At 46.6% G+C, this 19,187-nt stretch overlaps 1 protein-coding gene across 1 annotated transcript in view; it reads right to left on the bottom strand.

Moving 5' to 3' along the window:
* Positions 1-7,521: 7,521 nt before the first annotated feature.
* The window catches only part of LOC142466818 (uncharacterized), a 122,449-nt gene continuing 110,783 nt past the window's right edge, over positions 7,522-19,187 (bottom strand). Inside the window, exon 3 of the transcript XR_012788234.1 lies at positions 7,522-7,746. The gene's annotated coding sequence lies outside the window, so the exon portion shown is untranslated. The remainder of the gene's footprint in view (positions 7,747-19,187) is intronic.

Here is a 19,187-nt window from a genome sequence, read left to right as displayed (position 1 = left end):
ACGCGAGGGTGCGGCACCAGGGCTTCTCCTCAGATCAATTTCACATAACAAGCGGAACGAGATAGGGGTGTCCGCTGTCGCCGTTGCTGTTTGCCCTTTGTATAGAACAGCGGTGCGCAAAGTGGGGGGGCGCGACCCACAGGGGGGGCGGGAGATTGTGCTATGGGGGCGCGGGCAGTTGCAGAGGCCCCGCGCTCTTCCCCCAGGCATTTAAATTATATGCCGGGGGATCGTGTGAGGCCCCTGCAACTGTTTACTTACCGGGATTCAGCCGTCTGTGTTGCGTCGCCATGGCAACGCAGCGTCAATAGACGCCGCGGCACCATGTGACCTGACGTCACATGCCCACGCAGCTTCATCTGACGCTGCTGAAGGAAGGCAGGGGGGCGCGAGAGCCGGGGGCAGAGAGACAGGGGGGCGCAGCACAAAAAGTTTGCGCTCCCCTGGTATAGAACCACTAGCAGCACACATCCAAAACAATCCAGATATTACAGGGATATCCATTAGAGATCAGGAGCACAAAGCAGCATTATATGCGGATGATGTCATCCTAACATTATCCAAACCTCTCACGTCACTTCCCAACTTGTTCGGAATCCTGAGCAAATTCAATCAGTCCAAATCCGAAGCCCTCAACATAAACCTACCCAAAAATGTAGAAAAACTGATTGACATCAACTTTAATTTTAAATGGCAAACCTCCGCTATCAAATATTTAGGGGTATACCTCACAAGGGATTACAAAACGTTATACAAAGCAAACTTTCCCAGGTTGATTAAGGCACTGGGGGAAGATCTCAGAATATGGAGGAAAGGGGGCATCTCTTGGATTGTAGGATACACAGCGTGAAGATGAACCTCCTCCCAAAGATGCTATATCTTTTCCAGAGTTTGCCTATCCCTATAATATATTCAGACATCCTCTCCCTGCAGTCACTAATCATGAAATTTATTTGGAATAAGAAAAACCCAAGAATTGCCAGGGGTATTCTAAAAAGACCCACGGTACGAGGAGGATTGGCGGTACCTTGTTTGTTATCTTACTATAAAGCGGCCCAATTGGCTCAAATTCTCCAGTGGCACACGGACCCAAGCTTACAGAGATGGGTTGTGCACCGATTGAACTCCAAAACCTGATCTGGCTACCCAAAAACGGGGTAAGCAAGATAGGAATACCGCTCCAGACCATTGCCAGCTCACTACGAGTTTGGGAGGCCACTTTTTTTAACAAGTGTTTTTGAGTCTAGACTCTGATCTCTTTCCCTTAGTTGAAAAGGGTCCTAAGATCGTTTAAAAAAAAAAAGCAAAGACACTAGCCAATCACCTTTCTCCAAGCCTTTTTTCATCAAAAGCCATTTCAGCATTAGAAACAAGCAAAGGCTTTTTCAAATGTGGAACATGCAAGATATGCAAATTTGCCCATCCCTCAAAAACACTTGTTAAAAAATTCAGAAAACCACATGTTATTAAAACATTTATGAATTGAAAGACGCAATTTGTAATTTACTACATTTGGTGTAAATGCAATAAGGGTTATGTAGGCCGCACCATCAGGCCCTTAAAACAACGCATGATGGAACATGTGAGATTTATTAGAAAAAAGATTTAAAACATCCAGTTTCTAAACATTTTGTAGAATTGTCCCCTTGGTAGTATTGATAATTTAAAATTTATGGCAATTGAACATATCGAGACCCACAAACATGGGGGAGACCGATTAAATGCCATAAAGCTGCAGTTCAGTCTTTTTTTTTTTTTTAATTCAATAGTTTCATGTGTGCAATCTCTAATTACCTAAAGAACTGCATAGCTGCCAGTCAATTCGTTCTCCATGTATTGATCGGTGAGATTTGGCAACAGCTTTAGATATGGGATATGTTTTTCCTCTGCTTCTGTCACTCAGTGGAAGCTCATAAATATTCATGAGCACTCCTGCACTGACATGTGCAAGAGGGAGGGCAGGGCTGACAAAGGGGTGTGCCAGGGCTTGTGACAGGACATGAAGGGGGAGTGCCTTAGTAAATGGTTGTTAAAATAGAATACAAGAAAATTGGTCTTTCAAAGTTGTTTTTTTTAAAACAGAAAATGCTAAAGGTATTTTTTCTTACTACAGAACTGATTTATTAAAAAAAACGCACATGCAGGATATTGACTGAACTGCAGCTTTAAATAAGAGAGAGATGTTCTGGGTGTTTTCTCTGGACACTCTGGCCCCAGCCGGCATTAATGTCGACTGGGAACTTCAAAAATTTTTACATTAATTATCGTATGTTTTTCCCCCTCCCCCCTCCCCTCCCCCATCTTTCAATTTTCCCTCTCCCCTCTCCTCCCCCCACCCTCCTCCCCTGTGTCCCCCATTTCTCCATTTTCCCTTTTCCCTCCCCCCGTTCCTTCCTTTCCCGAGAATAGGGATCAATGGAATAACCTTAGGATCAGAGGGATCCCGGAGAGTGTGCTGGAATGTGAGGACTACATCTCAAGGTGGCTGGAAACACTGCTCCCTGACACCCCAAAGGAATTGTAACGGATCCGCACCTTAGTTTACTGTTTGCCTTGCCTTACAGACCTGTGCAGCCCTGGAACACTGCTCCTGATATTTACTGCAGCTCCACCCTGGGTTCACTCATTAAAGCAATGCTGTCACACACGTTTATTTAGCATGGAGGCTATTAGCTCCTGAATGTAGTCTCTGGTGAGCCCTTCTTCTGGTGGCGGAGGCGTTTCAGTGCGGTCGCGTTCCGTTGCTGCCTGTTTGGTCCCGCGTGCGCTTGAAGAGCCGGCGCCATCTTGGCTTTTTGAGACAGCTTCTGAGCTCCGTTGCGAGGGAGAGAAGAATCGTGTGACTCCCTGAGCCATTTGGGCTTTCGGTCTGCCTGTCATTTCTGCCTCAGATGTTGCCTGCCAGGTATTTTGTTGATTCTGCTAATTTTTGGGGGGGGAAAGCGTTTATTTCGCTGATATTATGCGAGGGTCTGTGGAGCTCCTCTCCTACACGACCGTCCTCATCGGCGTCCTGGACACGCGAGGGTGCGGCACCAGGGCTTCTCCTCAGATCAATTTCACATAACAAGCGGAACGAGATAGGGGTGTCCGCTGTCGCCGTTGCTGTTTGCCCTTTGTATAGAACAGCGGTGCGCAAAGTGGGGGGGCGCGACCCACAGGGGGGGCGGGAGATTGTGCTATGGGGGCGCGGGCAGTTGCAGAGGCCCCGCGCTCTTCCCCCAGGCATTTAAATTATATGCCGGGGGATCGTGTGAGGCCCCTGCAACTGTTTACTTACCGGGATTCAGCCGTCTGTGTTGCGTCGCCATGGCAACGCAGCGTCAATAGACGCCGCGGCACCATGTGACCTGACGTCACATGCCCACGCAGCTTCATCTGACGCTGCTGAAGGAAGGCAGGGGGGCGCGAGAGCCGGGGGCAGAGAGACAGGGGGGCGCAGCACAAAAAGTTTGCGCTCCCCTGGTATAGAACCACTAGCAGCACACATCCAAAACAATCCAGATATTACAGGGATATCCATTAGAGATCAGGAGCACAAAGCAGCATTATATGCGGATGATGTCATCCTAACATTATCCAAACCTCTCACGTCACTTCCCAACTTGTTCGGAATCCTGAGCAAATTCAATCAGTCCAAATCCGAAGCCCTCAACATAAACCTACCCAAAAATGTAGAAAAACTGATTGACATCAACTTTAATTTTAAATGGCAAACCTCCGCTATCAAATATTTAGGGGTATACCTCACAAGGGATTACAAAACGTTATACAAAGCAAACTTTCCCAGGTTGATTAAGGCACTGGGGGAAGATCTCAGAATATGGAGGAAAGGGGGCATCTCTTGGATTGTAGGATACACAGCGTGAAGATGAACCTCCTCCCAAAGATGCTATATCTTTTCCAGAGTTTGCCTATCCCTATAATATATTCAGACATCCTCTCCCTGCAGTCACTAATCATGAAATTTATTTGGAATAAGAAAAACCCAAGAATTGCCAGGGGTATTCTAAAAAGACCCACGGTACGAGGAGGATTGGCGGTACCTTGTTTGTTATCTTACTATAAAGCGGCCCAATTGGCTCAAATTCTCCAGTGGCACACGGACCCAAGCTTACAGAGATGGGTTGTGCACCGATTGAACTCCAAAACCTGATCTGGCTACCCAAAAACGGGGTAAGCAAGATAGGAATACCGCTCCAGACCATTGCCAGCTCACTACGAGTTTGGGAGGCCACTAAATTTAGCTGTAACTTGACCACTAAAGCATCACTCATGATGCCAATCACAGGTAACCCAGATTTCGCTCCAGGGATGAATAGTAATAACCTATTAATTTGGACACAGTCGGGGATTACCCGCCTCAAAGATCTGGAGGGTAGGAAATATATACAAACTTTTGAGCAAATTAGGGCCAAAAGCCTATCCCAAATAAAAAATTCTCTAGATACCTCCAGATCAGAGACTTCTATAACAAAACACCGATCAGGCCAGCGAGAACAAATTTCGAACAGCTGTGTTCCAGAGGTATGGACACGAGGGGACTGACATCTCGAATGTACAGGGAAGTGATCTGTCCAGAAACGGCTGGTGAGAACAGACTGAGTTACATCAGACAGTGGGAGACAGACCTAGGGGAAACGTTAGAAGACGAAGACTGGGGTAGGATTATCCAAGCACCACACTAAAGGAGAATGCATATAAGGTCCTCATGCGGTGGTACTGCACCGACACACTTTATTCGAGCAAATACCCAGTATGTACCTGGCAGATACCTGGAATGCGCCGCTCCTCACCTCTGACAAGCCCCGTTGCGTTTGCCTTCCCAGCCTGGGTTCATGCCTGGCTGACGGGCGGCTGATCTGTTAAATGATAATGATTAGGATTTAATAGGCTGCAATGCTTCGCGTGTCTACTAGATGGCATAAATTCATGAATTGTAATGCAGTATATATATATATACTGTGCAGTATTGCAGCCAGCGGGAATAAAATGCTTCAATCCCTGCCTGGAAAATACCTCAATGCACTCGGGCAGAAAACAGTCACAAACCTCAATACACCCGGGTATACCCGAATTCGTGGGACTAGCCGAGCTCGAATAAAGTGTGTCGCCAGTGTATTACACTCTAGCTCGACTGGCTAAATTTGTTAGGGGCTACTCTCCGCTTTGCCCAAAGCATTGTGGGGAGGTGGCAGATTTGCGACACATGCTGTGGTCTTGTCCAAAGGTGGTCCCGATTTGGGAACTGATTAGAGACTGGTTACAGCGGATTCTCGGTTGGGAGATACCCCTGGACCCGTGGGTGTTCCTCTTGGGCAGGCGGATCCAGGGTCTGTCAAATGCGATGCATAAATTGATCGCACATTTTGCAACCGCCACAAGATGCGAGATCGCAGCATTATGGAAGCAACCAGAAGTTCCAATTATCCCCAAGATCAGAAACAGAATTTGGCACGTTTGTCAGATGGAACAATTAACAAGTCTAGTTAATGACACCGGCACAAATTTCCTAAAAGTCTGGGCGCCGTGGTTGGCACAGACAGATATCCCAGGGGTAGATGCCACGGCAATCTTTCTTTGAAAGCTCTAAATGTGTTCTCCTTTGGGGGTCAGGGACCTGACAACACTTAGAGACGTACAGGTAGTTGACAGCCCCAACTAAAGACAGCCCCCCAGCTACAAAGAATGTCTCGAACGAGTCGAGGAGGAAACAAAGACTGCAAGGCTGCAGAACGGTTGGAGGTTCCTTGAGCACAAGCGATCACGGCGATCCGGAGCCACTTGCTCCACACCACCACCCTTCCCCTCCCCCCCTCTCCATCCCTTTCCCCTCCCCCTGTCCGTTGTCTGGTTCGTCTGGTCTGTCTTGGTACTGTACGTGGTAGTAACTAGTATATGTGCAGTTGACAAGTTTGTCAGAGCAAAAAGATTGGAGATTGTATGCAATGGGCTGTAATAGAGTGTACAAATCTGTTTCTCCAATAAAAATTTGAAGTTGAAAAAAAACAAAAAAACAGGAACCAAATGCCCAATTATTATATTTGATATCACAGGTGTTATTCAGACTTAATTAAGCTATATCAAAATTATCCAATGAATTCCAGAACTGTGTTAATTTTTTACTACAATGATTTAGAGGTTTTTTTTTTTTAGGGAACAATGAGTCTGTATTTGTGTTACTGATTCTCCCCATGCAAACATTGCATTTTATTAAACACAATGGTGTGTGTATAAATATATATAATGATATTGGGCACAAGCCTATAAGGGGGGTGGAGGTAGGTGATGTGGGTAATGGCGGTAGTTGCCCCGGGGAGGGTGGTTAGGCTTACCGTGGGGGGGTGGAGGTGGTGGTGAGAGGGGTTAACCCCTTAATTACCTTAGCGACTATAATGGCAATGTTTTACTGGACACTAACGGGGTCAACAGGGTTAGCTAATGTTTTCTTTTAATAAAGTATTAATCCCTTTGGTGCCTCTGGTATACCTTGGTAACCACAGGCATGAAACGGGTTAATGTTATTTTGACCATAGGTTTCTGTAATAATAGACATTACAGAAGCCTATGACAGAAATATTAACCCAATGTGGTATGTAACACATTATTAACGGTCGCGTTAATTCCCATATTGCGAGATTGGCCTAAATATCACACCCAGTAAATTATTACAACAATCTTGCTATATACCACATTAAAATTGCGGTAATAACACCCGTTATTTTATTTCCCCGGGTGCGATATTAGCTCCACTTTAACAGAATTTGATGTATCTGAGCCGTAGTGTTTTGTTTATGCCTGCGGGACAAACCAAGAACTAACCATGCTTTACTAGCCACTAAGGTGCCAAAAGGGGGTAGGTAATGTAATGTTTATATTATACCGTGTAGTCAGCTAGTCATGGAAACCGATGGACTACTAAGGGGTTAAAATGTACTGTTATGTATTTTAATAACTATTCTATCATCTATTCCATGTTGGTTTAGCTAATAATAATAATAATAGTAGTCTGTTCTTGTATAGTACTGCTATTTTTACATGTCAGTGTCTTTACTCACTGAGCTCCTCCTTCCTCTCTCTTATTTTGCCTATGTATATAATGGGCAGTATATTGGCTATTATATACATAGGAAAGACACGGCTAACGCCAGCCTGGAGTAGGTGATACCATTTTCGCGGTATTTCTGCCGTTCAACCCGTTCCAATAAATATCTAAACTTGATGTACCGCAGTTTTAATTGAAAATGTGGTATTATGCCTGGTTTTTATCAGATCCACTGATTTTAACGGGTCCAATAAAAAGTGCTTTATTTTTGGCGCTGCAACGCTGATTCATTGAACAATAAAACTAAGGCACTTTTTTTATGGGAGGTAATACTGCATTTTTGGTTACCGCAGCTTGATGTACCTGGCCCTTTGACTCAAGTCAGGTTTAGTGATATTAAGTTCTAGTTGACCCGCAATGGTGTATGCAGATCTATCAATATTTGCAATTTAACATCAGTAATAAAACAACAGGGATGTAAAAACCACACAACACACATATTCCTGATTACCTGGTGTTGGCGCGTTACTTTCCCACAGCGCACCCCACTGGATACCAAGCTCTTTCCCATAGTCATCTCCATACCAGACCAGGAGCTCTGTGTGTGGGGGGAGGTCTGTGCTGGTTCTGTAGTAGATTCTCTGTGGTACTGCAACGCCACAAGGTTCTGTTCTTCCTCGTTTCTCACACAATTTACAAACCTAAAATTGGGATAGTTAGTGAGGTCTCAAAGTAATGTCTATTTTATAAAGGAAGAGCTGAAAAAAGTTACAAGTTGTTAATAATGTGACTTGTCTTCTCTTTCTTCTCTACAGTTTTTGAGGTGAACAGAACATAATGGAGAGTAATGTATATATGATGGCTCACTTATATGTACCCAGTTTAAAAGGAATGGGAGCCACAGGCCATACCAGTGACTACTTTCTTATTACTTTAAAAAAACAAAAAACACTGTTGTAATTTAAAAAATCCCAGACAAGATGACACGTGCCACAAAGGTGAGTTTTCTTCCGGTGGAACTAAACAGACAGTGGGGTTGCTGTAACAAGATGTTGTAGCAGGAATGTGTTCCATTAGCAACCTGAGCGTATAACAGGCCCTGGACTGATTTGGAAACTGGAATATAGATAAAGCCTTGAGCCACAGTCTAATGAGGTAACAATGTCGGTTTGGGCTTGAATAAGAAAACTAAAAAAAGTGGAACCAGCCCCTGTAAGAAAAGTGTAACATTAAGCTCAAGTGCAGGGTCATGGACATATATGATCAAATACAGAAATGCTGAAAACGAGAGGTAACTCTCAATGTATTACTTTCTGGTAAAATATGTTATAAATAAATAAATAAATAAAAGGCGTCAGTATGAAAAGGTATCATGCCAAGCACACCTCTGAGGAAGTCAGGCATGGCCTTGATGTCTCTGATTTAGAGAAGGAGGGCATCATACTATTAAAGCAGGAGAATAAAAAGGTGAGAGCGCACATGAAGTTATACTTCCATCCCTTATCCTATTGTCTCAACAGCCCTATTTTTCTGAACATTGTTTGAACAGGCCGTGTATGTCTACATACGGGCAGCAATGTTGCTGAACAAGGCTGTGAGGAGAAGACAGGAGTGAGGGGAGAGGTGCAAAGAGCTGCTGTGATCACATGCTCATTGCCATTTACCTGAGTGGCTGTTACAGTGCAATTGAGGCTATTGCACTTTAGTGAATCTAGTGTTTGGTAAACAGAGGAGGCAACGTGGATAATGAAAAATAACCCCATGCAGATCAGTACCTGGGAGGCAAATAAAGGGTGTGGGAGGAAGGGGGATACAGAACACAAACAGCAATAGAAACACAGTAAGAGAAACCATGTGTGACTGGTAACTCTCTGTGACGGTGAGGGGGTAAACAAGGCTCAATAATAAAGGTTAAGCCCACTTGGTTACCGCTGATCCGTGTGTTGGGGTCCTAGAGTGTCAGCTCTTGGACCTGACTGTCGTATATGCATTACTGGGACTGTGTGTAAATTACGCGACAAATAATTTTTTTGAGGGGTTGGGGGGAGAGCAAGGTGAGGGGGTTTGGGGTGAGAGCAAGGTGAGGGGTTGCGGGGAGAACGACATGAGGGTGTTGGGGAAAGGGCGAGGTGAGGGTGTTGGGGAAAGGGCGAGGTGAGGGGGTTGGGGAAAGGGCGAGGTGAGGGGGTTGGGGAAAGGGCGAGGTGAGGGGGTTGGGGAAAGGGCGAGGTGAGGGGGTTGGGGAAAGGGTGAGGTGAGGGGGCTGGGGGGAGCGCGAGGTGAGGGGATTGGGGGGAGAGCGAGGTGAGGGGGTTGGGGAAAGGACGAGGTGAGGGGGTTGGGCAAAGGACGAGGGGAGGGGGTTGGGGGGGGGGAGAGCGAGGGGAGGGGGTTGATGGAGGAGACCGGCTGGTCAAACAATATTCCTACTTAAACAAAGCAAGAGAGGAAAGAAATCCAATTATCAGCACTCGTGATCCCTATTCTGAATGATTAGTGTATAATTTAAAATTAATCTTTAATGATCAGAGATATTAAAATAATGGGGGTTAAAATCGTAGTCAGGACACACATATAGAATCCTATGGCGAGTATATCCATGTGGCCCATTATAAGTGGCATGTCAACTGAACAACTGAAGTTTAAAAGGAAGTTCAAAAGAAGTGAGGAAGAAGTGGACACCCCATCTGGCCCTGATTCCTACATTTGATCTACGCTGGAAAGGAGGATATCATCTATACCAGACTGCATCATTACTGCTGTGATGCTGCCTTTACCATTTATATTTGCTGTGACTTCACTTCTTCTCAAATTATGCACTTCTTTTTACCAGCATCAGTATGTCTCTAACTCCATTCATATATCTCCATCTCTCCTTCCTTCACCACTTCTCTGTTCACATGAACTCCTTTCTTACCTGCGTCCTCTGACACCACACAGCTATATCCCCTGCACTAAATCACACCCCTACAAATCATCCTCACACATCCTCTTTCTATCCATGCTTCTCCTCCTTGCTTCTGGGGATATCTCTCCCAATCCTGGTCTTGCCCTATTCCTAAATGCGCTCGTCCTCGCCTGCCAATTGCAACCTCTACTCCTTCTGGTGTCAACCCCTCCAACCTCATACCCATCCCCTGCCACCCTCACTCTTCTCTCCCTTTCTCCTGTGCCCTTTGGAATGCTCGCTCCCTTTCTAACAAGTTCCTCTCTGTACATGACTTCTTTCTCTCTCACTCTCTGCTCCTATTTGCTATAACTGAGACCTGGCTCACTCAGTCTGACTCCGCTCTGGAAGCTGCCCTCTCCTATGGTGGCCTTTCCTACTCCCACACTCCGCGCACTGATGGCAGGGGTGGAGGCGTGGGGCTCCTGCTCTCCTCTCTCTGTCGTTACCGAACCCTTCCAATTCCTCCCTCTCTTGCTTTTCCCACCTTTGAGCCTCACACTGTCCAGATCTTCTCTCCTCTCCCTGTCCATGTGGCGGTCATCTATCGCCCACCTACCTCTACTCATCCCCCTTCTGCCTTTCTCTCTCACTTTGAATCCTGGCTCTCTTTCTTCCTCTCCTCAGACTCCCCTGTTCTTCTCCATGGGGACTTCAATTGCCACATTGATGACCCCTCTCTCCCTTGGGCTTCCCGCTTTCTCTCTCTAACCTTTTCTTTTGGCCTTCAGCAGTGGACTGCAGCCAGCACCCACAAGGATGGCCACTACTTAGACCTGGTTTTCACTAAGGACTTCTCTCGCTCCGATTTCTCCATTTCCCCTTTTCCTCACTCTGACCATCATCTCATCTCATTCTCTCTATCTCGCTTCTCCCCTTCCCCACCTCCATCTACCCTCCGGTTCTGCAGAAACCTGCGCTCTATTCACTTACCTGACTTTGAGTCCACTTTATGGTCCTCCCTCTCCTCTCTCAGCTCTACTACAGACCCAGACAACCTGGTCAGGAACTACAACTCGGTCTTGGCCTCGTCTCTTGATCTACATGCCCCTCTTTCTCTCTGCCGCACTCGCCCTTCTAACCCTAGACCCTGGCTAAATTCCCACACACGCATGCTGCGTTCCTCCACTCGTTCCTCTGAACGCCTCTGGAGGAAGTCTCACACTCTCGCAGACTTCCTTCACTACAAATTTATGCTATCCTGTTTCAACTCTGCCCTCTCGCAAGCTAAACAAGCCTACTTTGGTGCACTAATCAACATGCACAAGTCTAACCCACGCCGACTGTTCTCTGTCTTTGATACTCTACTCAAACCACCCTCAGCTGCCTCTCCTTCCTCCATCTCCGCTCAGGACTTTGCTGACTATTTTAAGGAAAAGGTGGAATCCATAAGGCAGAACATCCCCTCTGTTTCTTCCTCCCATCCTACACCTCTTGCTAACTCGCCTCCTGCCTCCCTTGACTCTTTTTCCAATGTCTCAGAGGAGGATGTGTCGCTGTTGATCGCATCTTCTCCCTCTACCACTTGCCCTCTTGACCCCATTCCCTCCCATCTCCTAAAACCTCTTGCTCCTACTATAATCCCGACGCTCACACACATTTTTAACTCCTCACTCTGCTCTGGAACCTTTCCATCCTCCTTCAAACATGCAACAGTCATACCATTACTCAAAAACAGCAAGCTTGACCCTACCTGTCTTTCTAACTATCGACCTGTCTCCCTCCTGCCTTTTGCCTCTAAACTCCTTGAACGTCTTGTATTCTCTCGCTTGCTCCATTTTCTCAACACCTATTCTCTCCTAGACCCTCTACAATCTGGCTTCCGCACTGCTCACTCCACCGAAACAGCCCTCACTAAAATAACTGAAGACCTCCATGCTGCCAAAGATAGAGGTGATTACACTCTGCTCATAGTACTCGACCTCTCTGTAGCATTTGACACCGTGGACCACCCTCTTCTCCTTCACATTCTCCATACTCTTGGTATTCGGAACAAAGCTCTTTCCTGGATCTCATCCTACCTCTCCCATCGTACTTTCAGTGTCTCTTCTGCTAACACCTCCTCCTCCTCTATTGATCTCTCTGTGGGGGTACCCCAGGGCTCTGTCCTGGGACCTCTTCTCTTTTCTCTGTACACTGGCGACACAGTTTATAACACTGCGGCCAGATCCGCAAGCCGGGAGATTTCCCGGCTTGCTAGTGGCCGCCCCTCGGCGTGCCGCGCGTCATAGACGCGCGGTCACGCGTCTTCGGGAGCGTGCGCCCCCTGCACGCGCGTCCAGGGGCTCCCCGAGGGAGCCCTGGTGTCCCGCGATCGCGGGATAGCGGCAGGGGGTTCCGGGGGACCCGGCGGACCCGGCAGCGGTAGGGAGAGCGCCCCGATCGGAGGGCGCTCTTCCGCTGCTTCGGCGCGCGCCCGTCACTCTCGGGCGCGCGCCAGGCTACTGCTGCGGCACAGAACGGGCAAATGCTCGAATAAACTGTGCCGCAGCAGTACACACTCTCTCTAGGTGACCTAATAACATCTTTTGGGTTTAAATATCACCTCTATGCTGACGACACACAAATATACTTTTCAACACCCGACCTTACACCTGCTGTACAAACCAAAGTTTCTGAATGTCTCTCTGCTATATCATCCTGGATGGCCCTCCGCCGCCTTAAACTCACCATGGCTAAAACAGAGCTCCTCATACTTCCTCCCAAACCTGGCCCTACTACCTCCTTCTACATTACTGTTGGAACTACGATCATTCACCCAGTAGCCCAACCACGCTGCCTAGGGGTCACACTCGACTTCTCTCTCACATTCGCCCCTCACATTCAAAACATTTCTAAAACTTGTCACTTTTTCCTCCGCAATATAACAAAGATACGCCCTTTCCTCTGTTGCTCGACTGCTAAAACTCTGACTCAGGCCCTCATTCTCTCCCGTCTTGATTACTGTAACCTCCTGCTGTCCGGCCTTCCTGCCTCTCACTCGTCTCCCCTACAATCTATCCTAAATGCTGCTGCCAGAATCACTCTACTCTTTCCTAGTTCTGTCTCAGCATCTCCCCTCATGAAATCCCTCTCCTGGCTTCCGATCAAATCCCGCATCTCACACTCGATTCTTCTCCTCACTTTTAAAGCTTTACACTCTTCTGCCCCTCCTTACATCTCCACCCTAATTTCTCATTATGCACCATCCAGACTCTTGCATTCTTCTCAAGGATGTCTTCTTTCTACCGGCTTTGTATCTAAAGCCCTCTACCGCCTTAAACCTTTTTCACTGACTGCCCCACACCTCTGGAATGCCCTTCCCCTCAGTACCCGACTAGCACCCTCTCTATCAACCTTTAAGACACACCTTAAGACACACTTGCTTAAAGAAGCATATGAATAGCACTGTGAATATTCTGAACACATGATACATACAGTAAAGCTTGGCCCCCTGCAGACGCACTTACCAGAACTCCCACCTACTGTCTCTGTACGTTCTCCCTACCTACCAATTAGACTGTAAGCTCCTCGGGGCAGGGTCTCCTCTTCCTTAATGTTACGTATATGTCTAAAGCACTTATTCCCATGATCTGTTATTTATATTATCTGTTATTTATTTGATTACCACATGTATTACTACTGTGAAGCGCTATGTACATTAATGGCGCTATAAATAAAGACATACAATACAATACAATGGTACTCTGGATCCAATATAAAATGAGACACTTCAGTGGTATTAGATCAAGAATCTCTAGGGATCTGTTATGCAGATTGCCCTTGCAAAATGGTGTCTCTAGGACAGTAAGGCTGTAGGAAGAGGAGGTATGTGATCACACACAGGCTGTGTCGTTGGCAATCAAGATGTTAATCAGCTCAAATGAGCACGTATTGAGAGCACTTTCCCAGCGTTCCTTCAGTTTATGATCAGAAAAAGTAAATGATGGAAAAGTTTGTAGCCTTAGTCCCCTGGGGATCATCTTATTTTCTTGATAGTTATAGAGGGCTGTTATATTCCACCATATACAGTACGAAGCCTTTACTCATACTGTAAGTATTTTTAATTCCTTAATCTGATCCTGCTCTGAAGGGCTGCTTAAATGCTGGGTACATTCCTCAGGTTCCTCACTAATTGCAAAAATAGCTGCTGCATTTGCAAGGCGCTTATGCTCATTGTTAGCCAAATCCATCTTAATATTAAAAACTTAGAAATGATTAGCAGCCTTTTAGTGCCTGCTCAAACAGTCCAAATATATAACAAACACACAAATAGTGCAGCAGTCCAATCAATTCTCAAAGTCTCAAATAACAAAAAATAGAAATAAGGGATACAAAATACCCTCTGGTGGTGCTAAAGGCCCAAAACATTATAAACACACAGAAAGAAAAAGAAGGTCTTGCATAAAGCACTCAAAATTGATGGAAAAAAGACAAATTGTATTAACACAGAAAAACTATTTAAAAAAAATGTAAATATAAAATATATAAATCAACACCAACCACTAAACCCCTAAATAATAAAGCTGAAAAGTATAAACAAATATATAAACCCAAAGTTACCGTAATTTCAATTAATATATATACCTGTAATGATAATAAAAAACCTTTCAGGGTGCCCTCCCCCCTTTTTAAGGGGGGTTCACCTAGATTTGAGAGTTTCTGGGGAGACGATTTATGTACATGCTGCAAAGGGATCATCCACACCATCATACAGCACGAGCGCTGAATATCCTGTTTTTTATACCTGTAATGACTTAACACCTAAAGAACACACCTATGTTCGAAGATATATACAGGCATACCCCACTTTAACATATGCAATGGGACAGGAGCATGTATGTAAAGTGAAAATGTACTTAAAGTGAAGCACTATTTTTTTTCCACTTTACGATGCATGTACTGTACTGCAGACATCATATATATGCATAACTAATGTAAATAATGCATTTGTAACCAAAATAAATACAGTAGGCTTTATAGAAAGAAAATCTTTAATGTCAGCTAATTTTTTCTTACTAGTGCCCCCACAAAATACATACCAAAAAAACCCATCCCTCTAAATACATGTAACCCCACCCCGCCAATACATATTAAAAATGCCCCCGCCAATACATATTAAAAATGCCCCCGCCAATACATTTTTAAAAGACCCACACCGCCTCAATACATTTTTAAAAGACCCCCCCCCCCCCTCTATAAATATTTTTAAAAAATCAGGCCGCACGGGTAAAATCATATCTCCTCCAGCACCCCTCATATCACCCTCCCCTGCATCTCCCTCATATCACCCCCCCCTGCATCTCCCTCATATCACCTCCCCCTGCATCTCCCTCATATCACCTCCCCTGCATCTCCCTCATATCACCTCCCCCTGCATCTCCCTCATATCACCTCCCCCTGCATCTCCCTCATATCACCTCCCCCTGCATCTCCCTCATATCACCTCCCCCTGCATCTCCCTCATATCACCTCCCCCTGCATCTCCCTCATATCACCTCCCCCTGCATCTCCCTCATATCACCTCCCCCTGCATCTCCCTCATATCACCTCCTCCTGCATCTCCCTCATATCACCCCCCCTGCATCTCCCTCATATCAACCCCCCCTGCATCTCCCTCATATCACCACCCTCATATCATCCCCCCTGCATTTCCCTCATATCACCCCCCCTGCATCTCCCTCATATCATCCCCCCTGCATCTCCCTCATATCACCCCCCCTGCATCTACCTCATATCACCCCCCCCTGCATCTCCCTCATATCACTTCCCACCTGCATCTCCCTCACATCACTCCCCACCTGCATGTACCTCACATCACCCCCCACTTGCATGTCCCTCACATCACCCCCCACCTGCATGTCCCTCACACATCACCCCCCACCTGCATGTACCTCACATCACCACCCACCTGCATGTCCCTTACATCACCCCCCACCTGCATGTCCCTCACACATCACCCCCCACCTGCATGTCTCACATCCCCCCCCCACCTGCATGTACCTCACATCACCCCCCACCTGCATGTCCCTCACACATCACCCCCCACCTGCATGTCTCACATCCCCCCCCCCACCCACCTGCATGTACCTCACATCACCCCCCACCTGCATGTCCCTCACACATCACCCCCCACCTGCATGTCTCACATCCCCCCCCCACCTGCATGTCCCTCACATCACCCCCCACTTGCATGTCTCTCACATCACCCCCCCCCAATGTCCCTCACATCACCCCCCCACCCCATGTCCCTCATATCACCCCCCCCCATGTCCCTCACATCACACCACCCCCTGCATGTCCCTCCTCCCTTTCTTTTCCTACCTCAAGCAGCGTGCAGGTTGCGGGCGGCAGAAGCATGGCAGTCAGAGGCGGCACACGCACGCTAGAGCGCGGCTCTGAGCGGGCTCGGGGGAGTGATCGGAAGAACCGAGGGGGGGAGGGGAGGGAGTAATCGGAAGAACCGGGGGGGGCTCGGGGGAGTGATCGGAAGAACCGAGGGGGGGGAGTAATCGGAAGAACCGGGGGGTGGGGGGGAGTGACGGGAAGAACCGGTGGGGGGGGGGGTGAACGGAATAGCCAGGGAGAGGGTAAGGTGACCGGAAGAGCCAGGGAAAGAGGGAGGGGGGCGGGGGGTGATCGGAATAGCCAGGGAGAGGGGAAGGTGATTGGAAGAGCCGGGGAGAGGATGAACCGGGGAACAGAAGAGCTGGGGGAGCCGGGGAACGGAAGGGCTGGGGGAGCCAGGTGAAGGAAGAGCCGGGGAGAGGAAGAGAGGGCACACCGCCACAGCACGCACACGCCGCCCCCTGGTGTCCGTACTCGAGAAGCACGCATACGTACACAGGGGGTAAGGTGCAATTTAAAAAAAATGTACGTACTTGCGAGTGTACGTAAAGCGAGTGTATGTAAAACGGGGTATGCCTGTATAGGAATATTTGCAAAAGTATGCATGAATACAAGCCAGTGGAAAAAGAGTGTGTGTGTGTGTGTGTGTGTTGGTGTGTGTGTGTTTGTGTGTGTGTATTTGTGTGTGTGTATCTATCTCTGTTATAATAACACAAAGGGAGGGGAGAGGGCAGCCAACGGCCCCTAACCTCAGGTAATGTCGCTATCTGCTTCTGCACCGTCTATAGATACAGTACCTTTCATTTTCCCGCCCAAACTCCCTAGCCATGTCCTCCCTCTGGCCTGTCCAATCACAGCACTCTGCCCACCACTTGCTCCTCAGCCAATCACCTGCCACCTGTCCCACACTTGGTGGAAATACTGTAGGTGAAATTTGAAGATTGATACAGACTATGCCAGAGACAAAAATCTACCCAAGGTGGGTAGATGGGTGTGCAAGCAAAGATACTTTTGAAATATAACTTTAATACATCAAAGGTGAATTAATAACTCATACATTAAAATAAATAGATAAAATGGAATAAGGGTCTCAGGAGAGTGTGCGGCTGTCAAGAACCCAATAGTTTAACCGATTAATATATTGATATTGCAAATTGGTAAATCCTAAAGCAACTAACAGTTTCTAATCCCTGCTAGTTTTGACTAATTAGTCACAATATGAGCTGTTCAGTAATAGTTTGCCATTTAGTATCAGGCTCCCTACAGCTGGGCAGAGGAAATAGTGGCATAAACAGGATATCTCTAGGAGTTAAATAGTGCCACCTGGATCTGGGAACCCATTAACAAACATTGATATTGCCACTTGGTAGCAGCTAGATACAGGTTTTCCCTGCTATTTGTGACGAATTATTGACATTAAGAGCTTTATTAACCCATAAATTGCCACTTATTATCTCTAACTAAGGTAGAGGAATTTAGGATTTGCTCTATATATTTTTGTGAGTCATATATAATGGTTAACTGGATCCAGAAATCAATTGCCAGATCATTGGACTTGATAGCAGGGGATGGGGGGGCTGAGTTGAGTGATGTAACAGTCCGGGTCGCCCAAAAGAGATCTATAATTACTTAAAACATCGAGTGGTGATTCACGCATATATAGCGAATAGAGCTCTAAAGTGAAAGTAAGAGGTTTAGCTGTAATGGGAGTCAAACTGTCTGTATACTATATGGTACATGGGCAGGTGATCCTAGTTAAACAGACCTTCTGTCTTAGCTGATAGCGCTGTATGCTTAATAAGAGTTAAAATAGCAGTCTCCAAATCAGCTGAACCACTATGTGAAACCGCGTCAGACTCCTCTCGTAGCCAGTAATATAGTACATTAGAGCCGCGCTGCATAGGGAGATCGTGTCCAGAGGCGCGCTGTGAAAATCTCACATGAATGACACATTGACGATTCAAGCTGCAGTTCCAGGGATAGAGGAAACCCTGAGAGATAACATAAAAAGATACCAATCAGGATTCCCATGCTCACACTGGGCCGTGTGAGAAATTAGATTATATTTCCCCACCATCTCCATCCTACATACTTGTGTATATTATTACATACATGGACTGATTGATAGTGTGTATATTTAAACCTCTTTCTCCTTCCCATCCATTTCATTTTCATATATTTGACTCTGCGCTTCTTAACTTTTCTTCACCCACGTCTATGAGGATCCTGGAAAGATCCTATTGGGTTTGAGCAGTGGACATTGGACTTTATTACACCACACTAGACTATATGTGCATGTAAGGGTAACACATCACAGCAATATTACCCATAATTATCCTTGGTCTAGAGAGAGCACCTTAGTTTTTTCCTCCACACCCATTTACCCACCTGGGGTAGATTTTTGTCTCTACCATAGTCTGTATCAATCTTCCAATGTCACCTATTTCCACCAAGTCTGTTTTTTCCCTGAGATACATGGGCATGTTTACCCACAAGTTTGTGCCAACAGACTGGCAATACTTAACCCCCCGCTGGGATTGACATAGGAGTGTACCCACCAAAAGGATAATCCTCTCTCCTTTCCACCATATCAGCCGCTTAGGAAACTATTATCCTTAGGAAGCACCCTTACAGTATAGAGCGAGCGTGATCAGTTTTTTGTTCTCATCCACATCTGCCTGGTAACACAAAGCTCACTTTCCCGCCAAAACAGAACTAGCCCCAAATCAAAACCCAGAGATAAACAAGGGGCTACCAGTCCCATGGCCCCATCACTATTGTGCCCCTCCGCCCCCCTCCCCCCACCCACAGTCCAGTGCCCCCCTCAGCTAAATGCTTTTCATTCTGGGTTAGCAATACAAAATAAAG

The sequence above is a fragment of the Ascaphus truei genome, chromosome 15 (genome assembly GCF_040206685.1).
Source record: "Ascaphus truei isolate aAscTru1 chromosome 15, aAscTru1.hap1, whole genome shotgun sequence".
NCBI lineage: Eukaryota > Metazoa > Chordata > Amphibia > Anura > Ascaphidae > Ascaphus > Ascaphus truei.
The sequence above is the reverse complement of the archived record's forward strand: the minus strand, read 5'-3'. Positions and strand labels throughout refer to the sequence as shown.